Here is a 25,488-nt window from a genome sequence, read left to right on the forward strand (position 1 = left end):
TTATAGCTTCAGCATCTGTCCATTCAATGAATGTCCAGAATTGATTTCCTTTAAGATTGACTGGTTTGATCTCCTTGCTGTCCAAGGGACTCTCAAGAGTCTTCTCCAGCACCACAGTTCAAAAGCATATGTATTTATATTCTTTTCAGGTTCTTTTCCATTTTAGGTTATTACAAGATATTGAATATAGTTTCCTGTCGTTGTTTGTCTATTTTATATACAGTGGTATATATCTGTTAATTCCATATTCTTAATTTATCTCCCTGTTACCCCTTTGGTAACCATAAGTTTGTTTTCCATGTTTGTGAGTCTGTTTCTGCTTTGTAAATCAGTTCATTTGCGTTATTTTTTAGGTTCCACATATAAGTGATATCACATAATATTTATCTTTCTCTGTCTGACTTACTTCACTTAGTATAATAATCTCTACATCCATTTATGTTACTGCAAATGTTAAGTACATCATTCTTTTTATGGCTAAGTAATATTCCATTGTATATATGTACCACATCTTCTTTATCCACTCTTCTGTTGAGAAACATTTAGGTTGCTTCCATGTCTGTAAATAGTGCTGCTGTGAGCATTGGGGTGCATGCATCTTTTCAGAGTTTCCATCTTTTCTTGTCATATGTCCAGGAGTGGAGTTGCTGTAGTGTATGGTAACTTTATTTTTAGTTTTTTAAGTAGCCTCCATACTGTTCTCCATAGGGACTGCACCAATTTACATTCCAATCAATAGTGTATGAGGATTTGCTTTTCTACACACCCTCTCCAGCATTTATTATGTGTAGACATTTTGACGATGGTCATTCTGACTAGTGTGAGGTTATATACATCATTGTAGTTTTCAATTGTGTTTCACTAATAGTTAGCGATGTTGAGCATCTTTTCATGTACCTATCGGCCATTTGTATGTCTTCTTGGAAGAAATGTCTCTTTAGGACTTCTGCCCAGGTTTTATTGGATGTTTGTTATTTGATATAGAGTTGTATAAGCTGTTTACATGTTTTGGATATTAAGCCCTTGTCAATTGCATCATTTGCAAATATTTTCTCCCAATCTGTAGGTTGTCTTTTCATTTTGTTTATGGTTTCCTTTGCTGTACAAAAGCTTGTGAATTTGATTAGGTTCCATTTGCTTACTTGTGGTTTTGTTTCTTTGGCCTTGGGAGACTCACTATTAGTTTTTTATTGCTGAAATGACAACTTAAAGGGAGCACAGTCACTTAATTAATATTTCAATCATCATTGCAATATAGTAACAAAGATAATGGAATTGTGAAGGTATCTTCTTGTCAGACATTTGCCACATTTTTCTCTGATTGGAATTAAGAGTTAAGAGCTGCATATCATCTTATATACCTCTCCTGGTTAATATAACATAGCTAGTTGTTCCTCTTCAACTGGGATTTTTCTCTGACATGTTATTTTACTCCCTGAATGTTGTTTAAAGTTTGGGCTGAGGTATGGTAGGCCACTTCTGCCATTAATTGTCTAGTATTAAAACAGGAGAATTTTAGGCCATGGTAATTCCAGATCATATGTGCATACATACATGTGTATGTGTTGCTTTTTTTCTTTTGACTTGGGAGCCTGATCTAAAAAAATATTGTTTTTTTAAAATTTTATTTTATTTTTAAACTTTACAATATTGTATTGGTTTTGCCAAATATCGAAATGAATCCGCCACAGGTATACATGTGTTCCCCATCCTGAACCCTCCTCCCTCCTCCCTCCCCATACCATCCCTCTGGGTCGTCCCAGTGCACCAGCCCCAAGCATCCAGTATCGTGCATCGAACCTGGACTGGCGACTCATTTCATATATGATATTATACATGTTTCAATGCCATTCTCCCAAATCATCCCACCCTCTCCCTCTCCCTCAGAGTCCAAAAGACTGTTCTATACATCAGTGTCTCTTTTGCTGTCTCGTATACAGGGTTATTGTTACCATCTTTCTAAATTCCATATATATGCAGTAGTATACTGTATTGGTGTTTTTCTTTCTGGCTTATTTCACTCTGTATAATAGGCTCCAGTTTCATCCACCTCATTAGAACTGATTCAAATGTATTATTTTTAATGGCTGAGTAATACTCCATTATTTATATGTACCACAGATTTCTTATCCATTAATCTGCTGATGGACATCTAGGTTGTTTCCATGTCCTGGTTATTATAAACAGTGCTGCGATGAACATTGGGGTACATGTGTCTCTTTCAATTCTGGTTTCTTCAGTGTGTATGCCCAGCAGTGGGATTGCTGGATCATAAGGCAGTTCTATTAATTCACGTCAGAGAATGTTTTGCCTACATTCTCTTCCAGGAGTTTTATGAGGGCATGTCTGTAAACTGCTTTGGGTAGCATGGCTATTTTAACAATATTAATTCTTCCAATCCAAGAGCACGGGATATCTTTCCATTTTTTTGAATCATCTAAAGTTGGAAGACTATGATTTTTATGCTCATATCTTTAACCAACTGAAAAAGTAAGACTAGGCAGATTGGCAGGAGATAAGAATCAGGGTTTTTTTTTTAATATGGAAAAACAGTGGGAAACATTTTTCTTCCCCCACTAATTCTAGACTCTATTCTGTTCCATTTGTTGATTTACCTATTCATGGGCTAGTTGTTTGAATTACTGTAGATTTATTATTTTCATAAAAAATGGGGTAAAACTTGAACCTGTTTTTCAGTAACCTGCTAACTGTTATTTACTCTGACTTTTGTTGGCTTTATATGGTACAAATGTCTTTTCCCACACTGCTGCTCCTGCTGCTGCTAAGTCGCTTCAGTCGTGTCCGACTCTGTACGACCCCATAGATGGCAGCCCACCAGGCTCCCCCATCCCTGGGATTCTCCAGGCAAGAACACTGGAGTGGGGTGCCATTGCCTTCTCCGTTCCCACACTGGGACTTGTCTTTTTATCCTTTTACGTGTGTCTTTGGATGAGTGAATATATTTTTATGAACCCTAATTTTCTAATCCTCTTTCATGGTTACTCTTGTCTTTTCCCATTACAACATCTTTGCTGCATCAACATCACAAATATATGTTGATATATATTATCTTCTAGACACTTTACTGTTTCACTTTTTATATTTAGATCTTTATTCCACCTTGCAAATCAACTATTTGTATTGTGGAAGGTACTGAGAAGATTTGTTTTAATGCATGAATATCCAGTGACCAACATCACTGATTAGAAAGACCATTCTGTGATATCATCTTTGCCACAAAGTGTCTCCATATGTGTAGGCCTGTTTCTGGACTCACTGTTGTGTTCCACCAATCTATTTGTCTTTCCTTGAATAAGACCACATTGTCTCAACGAATGCAATTATATAAAAAATCCATATCCATTAGAAAAGTTTTGTACTTCTGTTTTTTTCTTTAACATTATCTTCACTATTCTTGGTCCTTGGAGATTCCATCTAAACTTTAAAATCCACTTAAAATTTTGGCAAAAAGCAACCTGCCAAAATTTGGATTAGGATTATACTGAATCTATATATCTTTTTAGGAAGAAATTATAATCTTTGCCATATTAAGTCCTCAGATCCCTAATGATCATTTATCCCTCAATTTATTTTCTTTCTTTATTTCTAAAGATCTGCACTTTTCTTTGTAAATGTCTTCCATTTCTTTTGCTAGATTTATTTCTATATATTTGATATTTTTATTAAATCATAAATTTAAGTTCTACATTTAGCGATACATTCCTATTTTACTGAAAGTTTTAAACTACAGAAATTGATGTTTAATGACTAAATGCATTTTTCAGCATCTGTGGAAAGAATCCTAAAATTTATTTCTGTAAGTCCATTAATACATTAAGTTATATTTGTTGTTCAGTTGCTGAGTCATGTCCGACTCTTTGTGACCTCATGGACTGCAACACTCTAGGCTTCCCTATAGCAAACTTCCATCTCATCCTCTGGCACCCCCTTCTTCTCCTGTCCTCAATCTTTCCCACCATCAGGGTCTTTTCCAATGAGCATCAAGGTGGCCAAAGTACTGGAGCTTCAGCTTCAGCATCAGTCCTTCCAGTGAATATTCAGGATTGATTTCCTTTAGGATTGACTGGTTTGGTCTCCTTGCTGTCCAAGGGACTCTTAAGAGTCTCTACCACCACAGTTCAGAAGCATCAATTCTTTGGCACTCAGCCTTCTTTATGATCCAACTCTCACATCCACACATGACTACTGGAAAAACCATAGCTTTGACTATATTTCTATATTTAAAATATTGAACCATCTTTGCATTTCTAGAATAAATTCCACATTTTTATACTGTCATTCTTGTAATATACTTATAAATTGAGTCTGAAACTAATTTTAGAATTATCAGTTGATACACATGAGTGAGTTTTTATATGGTTTTCTCTTATTGCACTTTCTTCATTGGATTATGATACCAATATTATGCTCACTTCATAAGATCAATTTGGACTTTCCCCTTTATTAATAATTTTAAATGGTTTATAGGGATTTTAAATTTTTTCTTAAAGGTTTTCCTATGAAACTTTCCTTTATGAAATCATCTAGAACTGGAAGTTTTTAACAGTGGTGTAGAGGTAAAAGTTAATTAAAAACAAAATGGTAGATATTGAGCCCAAGCTTTGCATATTTACTCAAATAGATGTACTTTCCATCTGTATTTTTCCATTTGTATTTCTACCATGTAAATGGATAGGATTTGATCTTTAGAGTTTTCAATTCATTATCTTCTAAATATTCTGTGATTTTAGTTTGAATTTTATATTTGGCAAAAGAGCCGTTTATAGGACTTTACTATATTATTGTTTTGTTATTAGTATTTTGTAATGCTAATTACTGGTGCTGTATGATTGTGAGCATAGAACATTTTTGATATTATTTAGAAATTTATTGGAAGCTTCAAAATAACCTTGTATATGGGCAAGCTTTCCAAATATTATATTGCTTGAAAAAAGGGTATATTCTTTATTTTCAGTGTTGAAGCTAAAAAGATGTCAATTAATATACCTTCTAAGGAAAGGTGAATTAAGATCTTAGACTAGTATGTTTCTGTTTATCCATGTAGTTTCACAGCTGTGATTTGTGCTTCTGAATGCATGTAATCATAGTACTGTATTGTACTTAGCCTGATAAAGTGACTTTGTCTTTTTTTTTTTTTTTTTAGTTTTTTTTTAAAGAATTCAACATTGTGTATTGAGGTTGGCCAATCTACTCTCTTTTTATTTTATCTTTCTTGTTTATATTTGCCCTTCTTTTTTTTTTTTTTTTTTCAAATTTTGTGTCACATGTACTATATATGGAACAAAGACTGGTGTTTTGCTTTTATTTTTCCCTATCAATGTTGATGTACAAATGTGTCATTATGAAAATTTTCTAATGATCAGCAAAGTTGAAAGACTTTTACAGTGAATGGCCTACAAGTTTTGCTTTTTAATCCAACCCAAAATTATGTCTTAAGAGACAGATTTAGTTCATGTGAAAATATTGATATGTAAGTGCTTTTGGTTTATATTATTCTATAGTTCACTTATTTGTTCATTCACTTAAATTATTTCAATATATATTCTTTTCTCTCCTTTTTGATTTTGTGATTATCTTGATATTTAGGAAGTCTTGTACTTTTGCTAGAGATTACTTTCATATATGTAACTATATGTGAAAATGAAAGTCGCTCAGTCATGTCCAACTCTTTGCAACCCATGGACTATACAGTCCATGGAATTCTCCAGGCCAGAATACTGGAGTGGGTAGCCTATCCCTTCTCCAGGGGATCTTCCAGACCCAGGAATCGAATTGGGGTCTCCTGCATTGCAGGTGGATTCTTTACCAACTGAGCTATTAGGGAAGCTTTAACTGTATATTATATCCTTTATCATCTTTTTTTTTTTTTGAAATTATCTATTATTTTCTGTGATTGTCAGATTTGTGTGTCAACTTGTCTAGGCTATAGTACCCAGTTATTTAATCAAGCAGTAGTTTAGGTACTGCATTAAAGGTATTCAGCAGTCCAGGTTCGATGCATGATACTGGATGCTTGGGGCTGGTGCACTGGGACGACCCAGAGGGATGGTATGGGGAGGGAGGTGGGAGGAGGGTTCAGGATGGGATACACGTGTATACCTGTGGCAGATTCATTTCGATATTTGGCAAAACCAATACAATATTGTAAAGTTAAAAAATTAAATTAAATTAAAAAAATAAAGGTATTCAGCAGATGTGATTAACATCTGTTAATCAGTTAACTTTAAGTAAAGGATTATCCTTAATAATGTGGGTGGGCCTAATCTAATCAATTGAAAGGTCTTGAGAGAGGAAACCTGACATTTTCCTGAGGAAGAAGAAAGTCCCGTTGTAGACTACAGTCTTGTCCCTATCCAAGAGTTTGTAGCTTGCCTTTGCTGTGGAGTACTCTGTGTATTACAGCTTGCCTACCCAATTGTACAATTAAAGAAACTAGTTCTCTGCTCTGTGTGTATGTACATATATATTTTTTCACTGGTTCTGTTTCTTTGGTGGAAATACAGTGTCTAAAGTGGGCAATAAATAAGTTAGCTTTAAATTTTTTCTCCTCTTCCTCTGCTATCTGACTTTATTCAGTCATGTATTCTTATCGTTAGTGTTTTAATATTTTAATTTTATTAGAGTATAGTTAATTTACAATTTTGTGTTAGTTTCTGGTGTACAGAAAAGTGATTCAGTTATACATATATTCATTCTTTTTTATATTCTTTTCTTATGTAGATTATCACACAATACTGAGTAGTGCTTCCTTGAATATCGAGTAGGTCCTTGTTGGTTATCTATCCTATATATGGTATTGTATGTGTGTTCATCCCGAGTTCCTGATTTATCCTCCCTACCACATTTCCCTTTTGTTAACTGTAGGTTTGTTTCTAAAAAGTTTAAGTCTGTTTCTGTTTTGTAGATAAGTTCATTTGTATCTTTTTAAAAATCAGATTCCACATACGGGTGATATCATATGAAATTTGTCTTTGACTTATTTCACTTAGTAAGGTAATCTCTAGGTCATCCATGTTGCTCTCAATGGTATTATTTCGTTATTTTTTACGGCTGAGTACTATTCTGTTGTATATACGTACTGCATCTTCTTACTCCATTCTCTGTCAGTAATCATTTAGGTTGCTTCCATGTTTTGGGTATTGGAAATAGTGCTACCATGAACATTGGGTTGCAAGTTTTCCTTTAGGGTTATGGATTTCTCTAGATATATGCCCCTTGAATGGGATTGCTAGATCATACAGCAGTTTTTTAAGGACCCTCCATACTGTTCTCCATAGTGGTTGTACCAATTTACACTTCTACCAACAGTGTAGGAGGCTTCTCTTTTCTCCACACCCTCTCCAGCATTTGTTGTTTGTAGATCGATGATGGCCATTCTGAGGTGACACCCCATTGTAGTTTTGATTTGCATTTTTCTGATAATTAGTGATGTTGAGCATCTTTTCACGTGCTTCTTGGCCATCTGTTATTAAATTTTCATGTTTGTGTGTTATTAAGGTTTGGTGTTTGTGTGCATACTTAAGAAAGCTCTCTCCTAAATATAGCATGCTTTGGGGAAAATAGAGTTAGGATCAGACCGTTCAAAATCTAAACCCTTGCCCAATAATCAGGCAGTCAACGAATGATGTTAAGTTTTTAATAAATAGAGGAATGAACAATAAATACAGTATTTAAAGAAAAACAAAAATGCAAGTAGTTTGAGCGGAGGAGGTATGAGCAGGTGTTGCATCTGTTGATTTCTGGAAGCAAGGGCAGCAGTCACAGTGGCTGGGCAGTAATGTGCAGCAAGCCATCAGAGGTAGCACACATGGCAAAGGAGAGCCAAGAAGGGCAATAAGAAGTCGCTGGGCTTTAGGTTCAGTTTTGTACTCCTCTGGAACTTGCCGCCATTCCCTTATGGTTTGAAATTTAACACTCTGATAAATATCTTTCATGGATAAATGCGACTTCCTCAGTATGCCAGCATCATCGCTACCAACTTCAAATCAGGTACATATGATCTAATTCATGTAGCAGAAATAGGCCCTGGGAAGAACAGACCATACTTGATTTATGTGCTTTAAATGATACCCTTTGATTTCTAGCTTTTAAAGATCAGCAGACTTTTCTATCTCCCATTTCCCCCCCTCTCATTGCTCAATTGTCATTTGCATAATTTCTGTACTGTTGTAGCCTGTATCATTTGTATTCTCTACTGTTATAATTGCCTATCTTATTTGTTTTCTTTCAGTCCTTATTTTATAGTTTAACCTTTGTTATAGAATCAATGCCTAGCTATTAGATGAAAGACTGAATGTCTTTTGTCCCTCTGTGCCTGTCGTGGGCTAAACATTTGTGTCCCTTAAAATTCATATGTTGAGGTCCTAACTTCCATTGTGATGGGATTTAGAGATGGGGCCTTTGAGAGGTAGTTAGGTTTATATGAGGTCATGAGGGTAAGGCTGCCGTGGTGGGATTAGTGTCCTTATAAGAAGAGGGAGAGAGACCAGGACTCTAGTTCACTCTATGATGTGAGAATACAGTGGAAGGCAGCCATCTGCAAACCAGGAAGAAAGTTATCACCAAGGGTTGAATCTGCCAGCACCTTGATTTTGGACTCCCCAGCCTCCAGAATTGTGAAAAATAACTGTCTATTGTTTGTGCCACTCAATCTATGTTATGCTGTGGTAGCATCTCAACTTGATTAAGATAGTTCCCCTCCCCATTTAATAAAAAATCTACAATAGCCAAGAGAAGGTACTCACCCCAAGCCCACATACACATATCTACGCCATGTTCTGATCAAACACTCTAGAGTTGTCTGCCCAAACTACCCTGAACTCACTTCCAGGACTTCAAAAGAGCCAATATAAAGATGCATTACCTTTAAAAGAAACAAGAATATAACAGACCGCTGAGGTCCCAAGAGAAACTATAGCAGCTTACGAACAACAGAATGATATATTTGAGGTGCTAAAAAAACAAACAAACAAAAACTACCACCATGTAATCACACCATCATTGTTGTTCATTTGCTAAGTCATGTCCAACTCCGCAACCCCATGAACTGCACCACGCCAGGCTTCTGTCTTCCACTGTGTCCTGGAGTTTGCTGAAATTTATGTTCATTGAATTGGTGATGCTATCTAACCATCTCATCCTCTGCCACCACCTTCTTTTTTTGCCTTCAATCTTTCCCAGCATCAGGGTCTGGGAAAGCATCAGCTCCCTCCAACGAGTCAGCTCTTCACATCAGATGGCCAAAGTATTGGAGCTTCAGCTTCAACAACAGTCCTTCCAATGAATATTCAGGGTTGATTTCCTTTAGGATTGACTGGTTTGATCTTCTTGCAGTCCAAGCAATTCTCAAGAATCTTCTCCAGCACCACAGTTCAGAAGCATCGGTTCTTCAGTGCTCAGCCTTCCTTATGGTCCAACTTTCATATCCATACATGACTATTAAAAAAACCATAGCTTTGACTAGACGGACCTATGTCCACAAAGTGATGTCTCTGCTTTTTAATACACTGTGTAATTCCAAATGTAACAGAAATATCTTTCATAAGTGAAGGAAAAAATAAAGATACTTTCTAGATATACAAAGACTGAGTGAATTTGCTGTCTGCAATTCTATGTTAAATAAATACTAAAGAGAGCTCTGATAGAAGGGAAATAATCTGATGCTGTGTGGTGAACCACACTGTGTCCGTACGGTCAGCTTCATCTTAGCCTGGCTGTCCTGCACCCTCTCCTTTCCCTGTGACTGAGCAGTACCTAGCTCACAAGGAATGTGCCTATGCCAGATGAGTTCCCCATCAGCTTCTACCTTTGGAATCTGGAAGAATGCCTTTTTCTGTTTCAAATGGTTAAATGGTCATGAGACCCTCAGGGAGAGGAAAAAATCCTTGGTTCCCATCTTGCAGACATGCTTCTCAGTTGGTAGCCCAATTCTATTTTTAGCTTTAGCCTGTTGTACCCCTTCCAGCTCCTCCAAGCACAGCTGCAAATGCCTTTGGATCATTGTCCCCACATCCTGCCCATGTGTAAGTTTCCCACAATAAACTTCATAATTATACTTTATGGAGTCGCCTGCTTCATTTTTCAGTCTCAGTGTTTCTTCTCAGTTCAGAGGGTATTATTCAATACCTCCACCTCCCAGCAGATGGAATCAGGATATGTAAGAAGGAATGAAGGACACAAAGGAAAAGGTAAATAATTGGATAAACCAACTGTACCAAAAAAATGTCTTGTGAGGTTACAAATATATATACAAAATGAAAATGTATGATGGCAATACAAAAAAACACCAAAGATACCAGGGAACAAATGGAGGTTAAGTATTCTAACCTCAAAATTATCCAAGAAGAGGTACAACTACTAACTTATGTTGGACTCTAAATAATGCATTATGTAATATCTAGGATAATCACTAAAAGAATAGAAGAAAACTTCACTTGTAGTAAGCATGAAAATGAAGAGGAAAAATAATAAAAAATATTTGATTAATCAAAAATGTCTAAAGCAAGGAGAGAAAAAGGAATCAAAAGTAGATGATGCATGCAAAATATCATTAAAAGATGATAGATGTAAATGTAGATACATTAGTAACAATATTACATGTAAATTGCGTGTTGTTGTTCAGTTGCTAAGTTGTGTCTGACTCTTTGCAACCCCATGGGCTGCAGCACACCAGGCTTCCCTGTCCTTCGCTGTTTTCCAGTTTGCTCAAACTTGTGGCCATTGAGTTGGTGATGCCATTCAACCATCTCATCCTCTGTTGCCCCCTTCTACTTCTGCCCTCAATCTTTCTCAGCACGAGTCTTTTCAAATAAGTCAGCCCTTCGCATCTGGTGGCCAAATGTTGGAGCTTCAGCATCAGTCCTTCCAATGAATATTCAAGATTGATTTCCTTTAGGATTGACTGGTTTGATATTCTTGCAGTCCAAGGGACTCTTAAGAATTACATGAATATTTCAATTAAAAGGCAAATACTATTTGACTGGATAAAACTCCAAACCTAATGATATTATGCTTAAAAGGAACAGGACAATTTATAGAGAAGTAGAAAATCAAAAGGATGGGAAAAAAGATATGGAAACATTAGCCCTAAGAAACCTCATATCATATAATGCATGAAGCATTACTAGGGGGAATTTTATAATGACAAAAACTTGACTGCCTGGAAGATAGAAAAACATTACATTTTTATGAACCTAAAAACCACTTTAAAATATATAAAGCAATAATTGAAAAACTAGAAAAGAGAAAGAAAGAAATCCGTAAGTAATATGGGAGATTTAACATACCTCTCTTCATAACTGATAGCACCAGCAGACAAAAAATTAATAAGAATACAGACTCCATTAAAAACATAATTAACAAACATGAATGTAATGGAGGAATGAATCAGACAGTGAAAGGAATCACATTCCTTTCTAGTAAGTGTGAAACATTTACCAAAATTTGTGAGAAGCTCAATTTTGAGGTTAGTGTCAACATTTCAGAGTTTCTCATCCTGGACACTGTTAACATCTTGGACTAATTCTTTGTTGTGAGGGGCTCTCCTAGGTACGCATTATAGGATGCTTAGCAGTAGTCCTGTCCTTGTTTCCACTGGGTGCTAGAATCAGCTCCCCTCCAATAATGTTGTCAAAAACAAATGTCTCCAGATATTACCAAATGTGCTCTGGGATGAGGGAAAAGTCAAGACTGATTTAGAATTTTCTCTTTTAAAATGCTTTAATGAAGCCAGTAATCAATAATAAAAGATTTCTATAATGTGCAGTTAAACAATACAGGCAGGTAATCAAAATGGAAATTATGAAGTATTTTAATATGAATTATAATGAAATAAGACATATCAAAAAGTATTCAATGCAACTTAAGCTGTTCTTAGAAGAAACTGTGTAGAATTAAATGTGAATATTAAATAGAAGAAAGTTTGAAAGTCAAGAATGTGAAGGTCAAGACTCCTGACTCTGGCCAAATGAGATCAGCAAGTCCTGTCCTCAGAAAACTGAAAGAAATGAACAAAACTGAGCATGTCATCACTCTGGAATTGTACCAAAGTCATATGACAATCTTTGATAAGCTGCTGAAGTTCGGGCAACAACAGTGGGAGTCTGGCATTCAGGCTTGCTGCTAGAACTACTCTCACTAACCTCTCCTCTAACAGGTGATGTGGGTGTTGTGCCCAGGAGAGGCAGACCATGAGGACTAACACAGGGGAAGGGGGACTCCTTCCATCTGGGGCAGTGGTAACGCTCATGTTAAATGGAAATGATTTCTCTGAGACAAACAAGAAGAAAGGCCAATGGCTTCATTCTAGTACTCCAAGATTACAGGTACCATGTAACCTTTAGTCCGTTCACTTCAGCTCAGTTGCTCAGTCGTGTCTGACTCTTTGAGACCCCTTAGACTGCAGCACGCCAAGCTTCCATCACAAACTCCCGGAGTTTCCTCAGACTCATGTCCATTGAGTCTGTAATGCCATCCAACCATCTCATCCTCTGTCGTCCCCTTCTCCACCCACCTCCAATCTTCCCCAGCAGCAGTATCTTTTCAAATGAGTTAGTTCTTTGCGTCAGGTGGCCAAAGTATTGGAGTTTCAGCTTCAGCATCAGTCCTTACAGTGAATATTCAGAACTGATCTCCTTTAGGATGGACTGGTTGGATCTCCTTGCAGTCCAAGGGATTCTCAAGAGTCTTCTCCAACACCACAGTTCAAAAGCATCAGTTCTTCAGTACTCAGCTTTTTTTATGGTCCAACTCTCACATCCATACATGACTACTGGAAAAACCATAGCTTTGACTAGAAGGACCTTTGTTGACAAACTAGTCTCTGCTTTTCAGTAAGCTGTCTAGATTGGTCATAACTTTTCTTCCAAGGAGCAAGCATCTTTTAATTTCATGGCTGCAGTCACCATCTGCAGTGATTTTGGAGCCCCCCAAAATAAAGTCTTTCACTATTTCTATTGTTTCCCCATCTATTTGCCATGAAGCAATGAGACCAAATGCCATGATCTTAGTTTTCCCAGATGCGGCAAACATATTCTTGGCCTAATCTGTGTATGTGCTCAGTGGAGACACAAAATCTGCAAGCTATTTTTACACTCCTTCCTTACTCTGAGGCTGCATACATGAACCATGAGACTCAAAAGCGACTATAAGACAATAAAACCCAAGGCAGACTGAAAACATCCTGGATTTTTAATGCCTCCTATTTAACATATTTAAATCATCCCTATAACTTAATAATAAGACAAAAATGCAATTAAAATGTAAAGTATTTGAATAGTCATTTTATCAAAGAATTTGTAAAAATGGCTAATTAGTACAAAAAAGTACTTACTATTATTGTTAGAGAAATGTAAATTAAAATCACAATGAGATATCACTATACACCCACTGAAATGGCTGTAGCCAAAACAAAACGTAGTAACCAAGTATTGGTGAGAACGTAGAAAAAAATGGAAACTTTGTGCATTGCTAATGATAATGTAAAATAATACAGAAACCTTGGATAATAGTTTGGCAATTTCTTCAAAATGTAAAGGTAAATTTACTATATGATCACTATGTCTATTCCTGTTAATCTATTCAAGATAAATAGAAAAAATGTACTTTAATATTCAGAGCTGCATTAGTCATTAATTCCTGATACTTCTCATTTATGCCTTCTTGCCTTTTTCTCAATAAGCCCCTAAGAAGGTTGATCAAGAAAAAAAAGGCACAAATTGCAAATATCAGTAATGAATAAGGGGATGAAAATCCAGATCCTATAAACACAGAAGGAGTAGATCATGAGCACCTTGTGCCAACAAATTTGAAAATCTTTATGAAACATTCAAAAATTTTTTAAAGCAATTGACTAAAACTGACACGAGAAGAAATAGAAAATATGGTTATTCATATAGGTGATAAAGAAATTGAATTTTTAATTAAAATTTCTCCCAAGAGAAATCTTCAAGCCCAAGTGGCTTCAATGGTGAATTCTTTCTGTACTATATGGAAACTAGAATCAATAATAATCTTACATAAACTTTTCAAGAGATAATAAAAAGCTGGTATTCTCATTTTTTTTGCAGCAAACATTCTTGACATAAAACATGACAAAGACATTACAAGAAAGGAAAATTATATGTCAATCTCATAAGAAAGATGCAAACTATAACCAAACCATTAGCAAATGAAATCTAAAGATATAAAGAGGCAAAATATACTACAATCAAGTTGGGTTTTTAAGTTTGTTTCAACATTCAGAAATCAACCCAATAATGGAAGGGAATTTCCTAAACAAAAGTATCTGATAAAAATGTACAGCTAACACAATTTTCATGTATGGTCAACTGTTGAAAGCTTCTCTACTGAGATCAACAACAGAAAGATGCCACCTACCCCTACTCCTATTTGGCACAGTAGGTAAAGTTCTAGACAGTTCAAAAAAGGAGGTAAGTGAGAAGATACAAGGAATGAAAAGTTTGGAAATTAAAAAATAAAACTATATTATTTGCAGATTATATTTTGTGGAAAATTCAAGAAATATCCACAGTAAGAACAAACTTTAGTATTAATAAGTGAATTTTGAAAGAATGCAAAAAACAAAGTTGATATAAATAATTATAGTACTGTATACCAGCAACAAGCATTTAGAAAATGAAATTTTAAAAACACCATTTAAAACAACATAAAACTTCACATTCTAAAGGAGAAGTCTAATGAAAGATGTACAAGTTCTCTATACTGAAAAGTACAAAGAAATATTGAGAGAAATTTAAATAGGTATAAATAAAGATAGGGATGGATATGCCCATGGATATATGGGATGGATATATCCATATATTGAAAGATGTAGTGTTGTAATAATGTCAGTTCTCTTCAAATTAATCTCTCAGTTTAATAGTGCCAAACAAATATAGACTATATCTTTGACCTATAGACTTGTTTTTTGTCATTAAAATTGAAAACCTTCTTCCAGAATTTATATGGAATGGTAAATGGCAAGAAGAGCCAAAACTCTCTGGAACAAGAAAAACAAAGCTTTATGGTAAAGTTTCGTGTGAGGTTTAGGTAATTAAAGCATACTGTACTTGTGCAAGGGTAAAATATAGGGTGACTTATAGGAATAGTACTATAAAGGAGGGAGCAATTACTCTCACAGGTAACAGTCAAAACAGCTGGACCAAATTATCTGAAGGCACAAGAAATTGACCAGTGACATAATAAACACTGAGAGGCGTTGACTCTTGCTAAACTGCAGCTGCATCAGGTGAGCCCAGGTCCTCTCGCCTTGGAGTGTCCCCTACCACCATCTTGTCCTTAGGTCTGGTGGTGGGAATCCACAGCCTTACGGACTTGAAATGAGGTGGCAGAGTTCACAGCGGCAGAGCAGGTAGACATTGAAGCAGTAAGTTAGGAAATGGAAACCCACACAAGGGCTGAGATCCACCATCTTACCAGAAAGATACAACATCCTAATTAGGTATGCAACTAACTACAGAGCTTCAAAAATGACCCTTATAGGTTGAACTGCATCCCTCCAAAAGATGTGCGTGAGCCCCAATCCAGTATTAATGCTGTCCTTGTAAGACAAGGTAAAGAGACACGATGGGATAGATCTTTTAACAGTTGTTGCCTTTGGAGGGGCAATGACTGGGAAGGGCCATGAGGGATTTTTGGTGGTACCAGTCCAGTTCTGTTTCTCAATCTGGGTTGTGGTCATGTGGCATGGCAGTTTCCACGTTTTGGAAAACCCACTAAGCTCTACTCTTGTGTTTTGTGTAGTGTTCTGCATGTATATCATATTCCTATAAAATTTTTACCCCAGATATCTAACAATAAATAATATGCCTGTTGTCATCATACCTATACAGTCCTACACCATACAGTCCTAGAACTAATTTTGACTTCTAATACTGTGCTCCAAACCAGTAAAAGACTGATAGGTGAAAGATGATAGTTACATACATACATAGGTGATAGATAAGTGATAGACGATAGATAGAGTGATAATGAGAGATAAATAGACAAATGATAGATAAATGAATAGTTGGATGGATAGACAGACAGAAAGGCAGATACCCAGGGCTGCTTGGAGAGCACTCATTACTGCATGTTTGGGCCAGGAGAGAATACTTTTGATGTTGACATAAAGCAAAAACATCTTTAGCAGTTCCTGGGAAGAGTGTTAAAAAAATAATAGAGCAGTCAGCCTGAAGAGGATGCCTAGTTGCCCTATGACAATTGGAGGTTTTATAACATAAAAAACAATTCTTACAAGTACTAAAATTTGTTAATCCATGAAACATTATAAAGTGGATAGATATGTTCACAAAATGATAACATAACTGACTCATTTGCTTGATATCTAGTTTCTCCTCATTGCGTAGTTCAAGTGATAGTTGTATATAACTCTTAATTTTTTTAAAAAAGATATTTTAGAAAAACAAGACAAAACAACATAAAAACACAGCAAAAACCACAAATTTTTTTTTTAATGTGCTGAAATGATCCTATGAGAGTACTGACTCTCAGATCAGAGGGTACACTTCAAGAATGACCATTATGCATGCCTGAAGCATGGGCCTGCTGCAGTTCCCTAGATGTGGACAATTAACCATTTATTTTTGTGGTTAATGCAGCACATTTATGCAGCAGAGAGAAATGTGCTGGAATGCATAGCATTCATCACTTGCATCTGATAAGCAAGCAAGACCACAGTCAGAGACTTTGTATCAGGCAGGTAAAGGTTAGGGAAGAGGAAGACAGGAAGCTATTTTTAAGAAAAGCAGAGTGGCAAAAGCAGGCTTCTTGCAGCTGGCTGAACCCTCATTCCACGAGGCATTGTTCACCGTAGCTGTTTGCTCTGTGAGGGACTTGGGAATGAAGAAGCCCTTCCCTGTATCTGGTATCTGGGGTCAAGCTCTCGTCTTATGCTTTGTCAGAACGTCATTTCCCATCCTTGACCTCTAGAAAAAGCCATATTCTCTAACCATGTTTGTTGATGTCTTCCACTCAGTATTATCATCCCTCTGGTCTACCATGCATGCAGATGCAAGTTAAACCTTGCAGGTTAATAAAACCCTATTGCCGTACTGAGAATGTTGTTCTCAATTTTAAGAGGAGTCTGCTGAAAGTTTTGTCTTGGACTAAAATGATTTATGTTTTGCAATGAGTACTCTGTCTCTCACGTGGCATCAGATTGCAGATTCTGTTAACAAATGTGGGATTCATCAGGGGAAGCTCTTTCAGATGTCCAGTAAGAGATGGTTTAGCCTAGGATAGAGGTCAGCAAGCCTTTTCTGTAAAAGATCAGGTAATAAGTAGCTTATGCTTTGCCAGCCCTGTGATCTCTAGCAAAAGGACTCCACTCAAAATAGCTATAGACAATATGCTAGTGAGTGGGGATGGCTGTGGTCCAATAACCCATGATTCACAAAAGCAGGGGGTAGACTGGATTTGGCTTGCAATCTGAGGCTTGCTGACCTCTAGACTAGAATGCTGGTAGGGAGATAGAAGATTTTAAGAGATGGTTAAGAATTAATCAGGTCTTTCTCAGGGATTGGATGTGAAGAGAGAGAGGGGTGGTCACTGACTCACAGATACAAGTCAGCTTCCTAGAGTGATCCTGCTGCTGCTAAGTCGCTTCAGTCATAGAGGCCCTTAAAGCTGTGTCTCCAGCTCCCCTGTCCATATCTTGTACTCATTAACTATTATTTTGGCTGTTTTTCACATTTGAACACTTTTCCCAAGCTTCCAATTTTCCCACCTGTGAGTCCACAGTACCCTGCAGCAGATGCCAGAAACTTGATTTGGCAGTTTCTCTTGCAGGGCTGGGATGTGACCTATGCTCCACTGACCCAATGCCCCTGCTTGAGGCTCTGATTCAGAAGCAAGGGACTCAGTACAGCAGACACTGCTCTGAGGGGATGCAGAGAGAGATGTTCTGAGGGCAGCAGTGACTGACGTTCTAGTGACATGTCCTGACTCAGCATAAGGGTGACTGTGAGCTGCAGGGTCTGAGCCAAGTGATGCTATCACTGATGTAGCCTGAGATAGAGGTTGTGAGGTTTTCGGGTTTGGAGGTTCTCTGGTTCTCTCCCAGATAACTCTGCAAGTGACATAATGTCTTCCAGGAAATGTCTTTCCTTCTTGAACTTGCCACACTGTCCTGCTGTGCATAACCAAGAACCCTCATTGGTACCTTCCTTCATCTCTCTCTCTCTCTCAGTCCTTTAATCCAAGCAGAAGAGGATTCTGTAGAAATGCCCAAATAATCGCTTCCATGAGACATCTTTTGGCTGCATCGAGCCTTAAGGATTACCCAAGAAAATTGTTTTTCAAAACCTAAATGTACAAAGCAGAATCACTACGAATTAAGCACTGTATTGTACAAATTGAGAGGAGAAAATAAGCTTGAAATCAAGTTTTCGAGAATAAAATAAGGATGGCAATTGATAAGAGAAGAGAAGGGTGCTATAGGCTGGAAAGCCCATACAGAGCCTCAGAAGCAGCAGGGAGATTGGTTTACATTTGTGTGGGGAGGTGGATCAGGAGAGGTGTGGATGAGCAGGGCCAGGGCATGCTACCAAGGCCTGGGATGTCAGTGTGAGAGGCGGGATCCTCTCTCGTAACAGACCAATGTCTACAATCCAGTGCTTCTCTTTCTAGGCTTTTGCAACTGCTGTCCTCCCTGCCTAGAGACACATCTCCTTATTCTTTATGCTGGGATGATCCTTCCTCATGGGATGGGTTATGTTATAGGTCAGGTATTCAGGGAACCAGGTTCCGAGACCAAGATTTGCATGCAGGTCTCCTGGGAAGTGTCCTCAGGAGCTAGTCCTTATAAGGAAGTGAGAGGAGCAGGACTGGGCAGAGAAAGTAGCTAAACTGGATGGAGCTGCACCCAATCCCATCAGCCGCTCTGGAGCTGGGACCTGCTTCAGAGTTGTCCTGCCTTGAGGCAAGGAACTCAGGCCTTGTATCCCCTTGTGGACCCATCATTGGCTGTAAGTGCTCCAGAAAAAGTATGTTTTCTTAGGTTGGGGATTCTTCAGCTTAGGGCGATTCTCAAGGATGGAGAAGGGGAGGATTAGTTCCTTGGCCCTGAAGTAAGGATTCTACAGACTGACTCCCACCCACCCTTCTCAAGTAGGTCCCGTGTTATTCTTTTTTATAGCATGCTATTATTTTCCCTCCTAGCACTTATTATGATTTATAATTGCATATTTATTTTTATATACTTGGTTACTGTCTATCTCTTCCACTAAGCTCTAACAGTCATAAATGTAAGGACCGTATTAATCATAAGTGAAAGTGAAAGTCACTCAGTCGTGTTCGACTCTTTGCAACCACATGGACCATACAGACCAGGGAATTCTCCAAGCCAGAATACTGAAGTGGGTAGCCTTTCCCTTCTCCAGGGGATCTTCCTAACCCAGGGACTGAACCCAAGTCTCCTGCATTGCAGGCAGATTCTTTACCAGCTGAGCCACAAGGGAAGCCCAAGAATACTGGAGTGGGTAGCCTATCTCTTCTCCAGTGGGTATTCCTGACCCAGGAATCAAAGTGGGGTCTCCTGCATTGCAGGCAGATTCTTTACCAACTGAGCTATCAGGAAATGTCCCTAAGCCTCACTGTATCCCTAGCATCTAGCAGAGTGCCTGCACATAGAAGATGCTGAACCAGTATTTGTTAAATGCATGAGTGAATATAAAAATAAAGACGTAAAGCCATAAAGCAGGCATGGTTGGCATTGGTGGTTGGATCAGAGAAGCAGGTGGGCATGCAGCCTAGACCAGGGAATGAGGGGCTGGTATTATGGGTCACCTGAAGCCCCCAGGAATACAGATGTAGAGACCACGGTGAATGAGGTAGCAGAAGAGAGTGTGAGTCCAAGACATACGTGACTGCCTTTGCTTTATGGAAGACCAGCCACCTTTGACTTTGCTGGAAATACCGAGGAGCTCACACTAACAGGGTGTGAAGCATGAACCCTGGACCGGAAGGACAATCATGAGATGCCTCACAGAGGCTGTTTCATCAGCAACAAATCTCTGTGGGAATTCAGAGTGGTTGCTAAGTCACTTCAGTCGTGTCCGACTCTGTGCAACCCCATAGACGGCAGCCCACCAGGCTCCCCCATCCCTGGGATTCTCCAGGCAAGAACATTGGAGTGGGTTGCCATTTCCTTCTCCAATGCATGAAGGTGAAAAGTGAAAGTGAAGTTGCTCAGTCCTGTCTGACTCTTAACAACCCCATGGACTGCAGCCTACCAGGCTCCTCCATCCATGGGATTTTCCAGACAACAGTACTGGAGTGGGGTGCCATTGCCTTCTCCAGAATTCAGAGTACTTCCTGTCAAAAGATGGCTCGTCTCTCATATCATGGGGCTGACTAGTGGTAAAATTAAATGTCAGCCAAATAACTTCCTGTGTGGGTGAGTGGTTTCTCAATCCATTATGCATGTTCACACAGCAATAGATTAAGGGTGAGGTCTGACATCAAGGCTAAGACACCAGATAATTAATCAAAACCCTAATTCATTCCCACAAACCTCTGAGCAATGCATTGAGCTGCACGTTGTGGTTGATACAGGACTTTTATTCTAATGGGAGAGACTATACAGCTTAAGACAATGTGAGCTGGGAATGTGGAAGTCATGTCATTTAGGGGGAAGCACCTTAAAGACTGAGGCCACAGGCCTCACACCCCATTTCACACAAGCTTGTGCTGTAAATCACAGATTCAGCCTCCTACTTAGGGACATGTTTAAACAAAATATTTCAATGAAAAAATTTAGCCAAGCTTATAGACAGTGTAAATTCATAGCTACTATCAGCTTGGATGTAAGACAAAGAATGGAAAACGGGCTTTTCCTTAAGCTCACAGCTCAAGCACTGGAGAGCAACTCTGGGTACCTAATTGAGGCCTTTTGATTGGAGGCAGTCTGAGCAGAAGTTCATCATATATAGCCAGCACACACACCATGGGTTGTAGAGGGTTTGTGCTCATAATTCTTCAGGGCAGTGTCTGTGATTCACAGAACCACCATCTTGGTGTCAGAAGAATAGGTGCCCAAAATGGTAGTAGTCCTAAAAAATGTACTTTTCTGTACATGTTGACTTCCTAAGCGTACCTTTCTAATGAGAGCAACACAGGCTGTGAACATCATGAAGTCTGGGAAAGAAACTGAATGTCGATGAAAAAATCAAAACAGCTTGATGTAAACTGCAGAAAGGGCTTTCCTGGTGGCTCAGTGGTAAAGAATCCATCTGCAATGCAGAAGATACAGGTTCAGTCTCTGAGTCTGAAAGATTCCCCTGGAGAAGGAAATGGCAACTCACTCCAGTATTTTCGCCTGGGAAATCCCATAGACAGAGGAGCCTGGCAGGCTACAGTCCATGGAGCAGCAAAGAGTCAGATACGACTTAGCGACTAAACTACAGAACAAACTGCAGCAATACCACTGAAGGGTTCTGCATGGGGTTCACGTAGCACAGTGGCAGAAGCACAGGTGTTGAGATCAGACCTGCTTAAGTGCAAATGCTGTATGACCGTGGCTCTATTACTTGACATCTCAGAATCAGTTTCTTCATCAATATGATAGGGTGTTAAGTCCAATCTCAAAAGGACATGGGTGATGCCACACACTTATTTCATAAGAATGATAGATACTATTATTTTTAGTTTTACTGTTGTTACTATTTCTACCATCTTGCCTAAAATAGAGCTATAGAACTGGGACTCGCCACTCAGCAGGTACCCCAGAAAATGGGACTGATCCAGAACCCCTAGCCTTTTTGCTGTCAGGCTCACATGTGGTATCCTAGCCTTACAGCTGAGAGGTCCATTTCCACACCAAAGCTACCCTTGACAGAATTCTGCTTTGAACCAAGTTTGCACTTGTCCCTGGAGACACGTAAAGGAGTGAGAACCACGGGGCTGATAATCACTGAGGGAAGAGACAGGAAACAGGCCTCTCCCTATGACATGTAGTGGAGAAGGGGTTGCAAGTGCAGCCAGGGCGTCAGGGGGAAGCCTGAGGAGGTCAGTGAATGCTTTCTGGAAGAGGAGAAGTCAGAAGGGTCTGCCTGCCTAAAGGTTGGCACCAGCTCCATTGTGTTTTGGTGCCCCAGCAGGTTCCTGTGGGCAGCCCCTTTCTCGCCTTAGTAAGGTCTTCAGATCCCAGGTGACCCAAAATTCATCATTCCTTCAAGAGTCTTGCTCACAGGATACTTGCAAATTTGATGAAAACTTGGATGATTTAGACTTAAGTCATCCTAGCCAAGAGCAGTGGTGAGGCAGGACTTGAGTGACGTGACAGAGCTTTGTAGGAAGCGCGGGACCGTCACTTGTCTTGCAGGCTTCCTGGTCTGCCACGCTGTTCCCTGGGTGCCTTGCCAGTTGCTGGAAGGTGCGCCATACATTTGGTACCCTGATTCTGGGTCAGGAGGAGGTAATAGGTCGCCTCAAAGAGAAAGTTCTCCACTCCCATGGTGCTCTTGACTTGGTGGGTTTTGCTGGAAGAATGTTTCCCATGACTAGGGCAGGTGCCTCCTATGCGAATCCTACAGCAAATCCCCCAGAAGTTGATTCCCCTCTCAGCTAGATCTTAGACATCTCTTCATGATGTTCCCAGAGAGGGACCTCACTTCCCTCTTCCTTCTTCCATTCCTTCCATGCCTCAGTGGGAGCTCAGGGTCTCAGGATAGCCAGGGCCTCTCCCAATGCACCCACACTGCTATGGCTGTGGCCACCCCCTCTTTATCCAGGGTCCCTGCTTCTCCTACATTCCTCACATCCTAGGATTTTGGCATCCTTCACGGTGAGTGAGTGGTCTGATGCCAGCCAGAGTCTGGGAAATGAGGCGTCCACCCCAGTTTGGGGTGTGGGAGGGAGTGGACAGGGATGGGGATGCAGCAGCAATCCCATTACTGGTTCCACAGGCAGCAATCGCCCCCTCTCCACATTCTCAGCATAGTCACACTGGTCAAATATTATAAAATGATAGAGTACAACATGCCTAAATACATCACTGATTTGCCAATAATTGGTATCGGTGTAGAAGTCTAACTGGCAGAGCAGCCACCCGAGGGATTGATTTTACTGTCTAATGGTTGAAAGAGATGTTATCGTGATTAATTAGGAGTCAAAAACAAATGCGTCTTCTATTAGATCTCCTGTGGCATTCACCGGAAAAAAATTCTACATGTGTCTCAAAAATGTTGGAACCCTAAAAGGACAGGGTGAGGAGGGAGCAGCCCATCCCTTCCACAGCCTGTCCTGCAGGAAGATAACGTTGTGAGCACTGGGCAAGCTGCTGGGAGTTTATCGACCAACAGGCAAGGGGGTGCCCATCTTTCTCTTCTTTCTAACTGCAGCCTTAAATTCAGAAATTAAAAAGAGAAGGCCACCACTGAATACAGAGCTTCCGCTGGAGTCGGTAGGGCAGCCTTCCTGATCTTGGCTGGATGTAAGTGTTCCACTTACCTTGCTATCCCCAAAACTGGTGAGCAGTCAGGTACAGGATTACAAAGGCACTCAGAAGCACCTACAGGATAATTTCCAGAAGTCATAGACAGAGTGCTGAATAATGTTATCCTTAAAGATGAAAGACATGCATATCATCTGTATGATGGCTGAATTGTGGTCGAAGAATACTTGTACAGAAAATCCCAAGGAATTTAAAAATAGAAATATTACTTGAGCATTTTTAGTGAACTTTAATGGAGAAGGCGATGGCACCCCACTCCAGTACTCTTGCCTGGAAAATCCCATGGATGGAGGAGCCCGGTAGGCTGCAGTCCATGGGGTCGCTCAGAGTCGGACAGGACTGAGCGACTTCACTTTCACTTTTCACCTTCATGCACTGGAAAAGGAAATGGCAACCCACTCCAGTATTCTTGCCTGGAGAATCCCAGGGACGGGGGAGCCTGGTGGGCTGCTGTCTATGGGGTCGCACAGAGTCGGACACGACCGAAGCGACTTAGCAGCAGCAGTAGCAGCAGTGAACTTTAAAAAAACATTCATTGACTTTAAAATACCTATTCATCCAAGATGATAAGCCATCATATGAAACAAAGCTATAATGAGGGTCTATTTTCTTTTGGATTTGTGAGCTAATTTCTAACAAGCAATCTACATTAGGTTGTTGGGTTTGTTTTTTTTTTTTTTAATTTTATTTATGATCTGAAATTTTCTCTGCTCTTAACTTGAGCACTATCTGAGTTAGTGAAGCTGAAAGTGAATCTACCTGCCATGTAGGTATCACAAAAGGCTGAATTATGAGCACACTGGAAAACATTGTGAGCTCCCTGTGCCAAAATGTAAGTGCTCTGCCATTCAGGAGCTGTTTGCCATTAGAGAAGGTATGTGACATCTCTAAACCTCTGCATTCTATTTGCTGTCACTGGGGTTACTCAACAAATATCTATTAACAAATATTTGTCAAACTTAGAGACTATAGTGAGATTCAAAAGTGCCTGGTCCCTGCCCTTATTGGAGCTTAGTGGTAGCTGGGTGATTTTAAATGGGATAGTGTATGTAAGAGGATTCTGAAGTCTGTGATCTGCTTACTAACTGTAATATAGTGTGTGTATATGTGTGTGTGTGTGTGTGTGTGTGTGTGTGTGTGTGTGTGTGTATAGGTGTATAGTAATCACTAGATGATTTCTGTGTTCATCGGGCCTGAGTTGAAGCCATCCCATCATCCCATGAGATGTTTATTCAAAAGTCTACACTACAGGTTCAAAAGACTGTCTGCCAAGTTAATTTCCTGAATTTACTTTTTTTTTTTTTTTTAAGGACATTTTTCCCACTAGGAGAATAGTGTTCACCTGCAGAACTCAGATTAGAGAACAAGACCTATGTCAAGGTCACCTTGATGAAGGCATCCCTCCCCTACAACTAAACAGAAAGTTTTTTTTTCTTTTTTTGCTAAGTGTCAGGACACTAGACTTACCTTAAATGCTTCCCCAGTCTCCTTGCCATTCTTCAATTTCCACATTAGGCAGATCAGATCAAACCAAATCTTGACCTGAAGTTAACTTTTCTCATCATCTGACAGTGCCTGGATGCCCACTTTGGGCTGGGTTCTGTACCATGGGGCAGGGACACAGTGGACTCTTCGGCCCTTGTGGAGCTCACTGGTTTATCAAAAGGCCCTCAGAGAAGTCCCCACTTTCTCCTTTTTAGGCAATTTTGAGGAAGAGGCACAGAAGCGAACCCTCAGCTGCTTGAGGATGAGGTGGGAACTTGTATAATCATCTTTCCCTGCTCCACCTGTTTCAGCCGCTCTGCACACTCAGTGAAAAGAATGGCCCAAGAAAGCTGCCCTCAGCACCACACAATTTATAGGCAGAGAGTGGTTTAAAGGAGCCAATTTTAAAAGCTTCATGTTAAATTTATGTGGGTTTTTCCAACGAGTTTACCAGGAGAAAAAATATATATATAGTGTAAAATGTCCACAGTTTAGCTATTCAATTATCC

At 39.3% G+C, this 25,488-nt stretch overlaps 1 protein-coding gene across 1 annotated transcript in view; it reads left to right on the forward strand.

The window, feature by feature from the left end:
- LRMDA (leucine rich melanocyte differentiation associated) overlaps nucleotides 1–10,080 on the forward strand; it is a 1,201,191-nt gene extending 1,191,111 nt beyond the window's left edge. Inside the window, exon 8 of the mRNA XM_070782009.1 lies at nucleotides 9,202–10,080. The gene's annotated coding sequence lies outside the window, so the exon portion shown is untranslated. The remainder of the gene's footprint in view (nucleotides 1–9,201) is intronic.
- The last annotated feature ends 15,408 nt before the right edge of the window (nucleotides 10,081–25,488 follow it).

The sequence above is a fragment of the Bos indicus genome, chromosome 28 (genome assembly GCF_029378745.1).
Source record: "Bos indicus isolate NIAB-ARS_2022 breed Sahiwal x Tharparkar chromosome 28, NIAB-ARS_B.indTharparkar_mat_pri_1.0, whole genome shotgun sequence".
Classification (NCBI taxonomy): Eukaryota; Metazoa; Chordata; class Mammalia; order Artiodactyla; family Bovidae; genus Bos; species Bos indicus.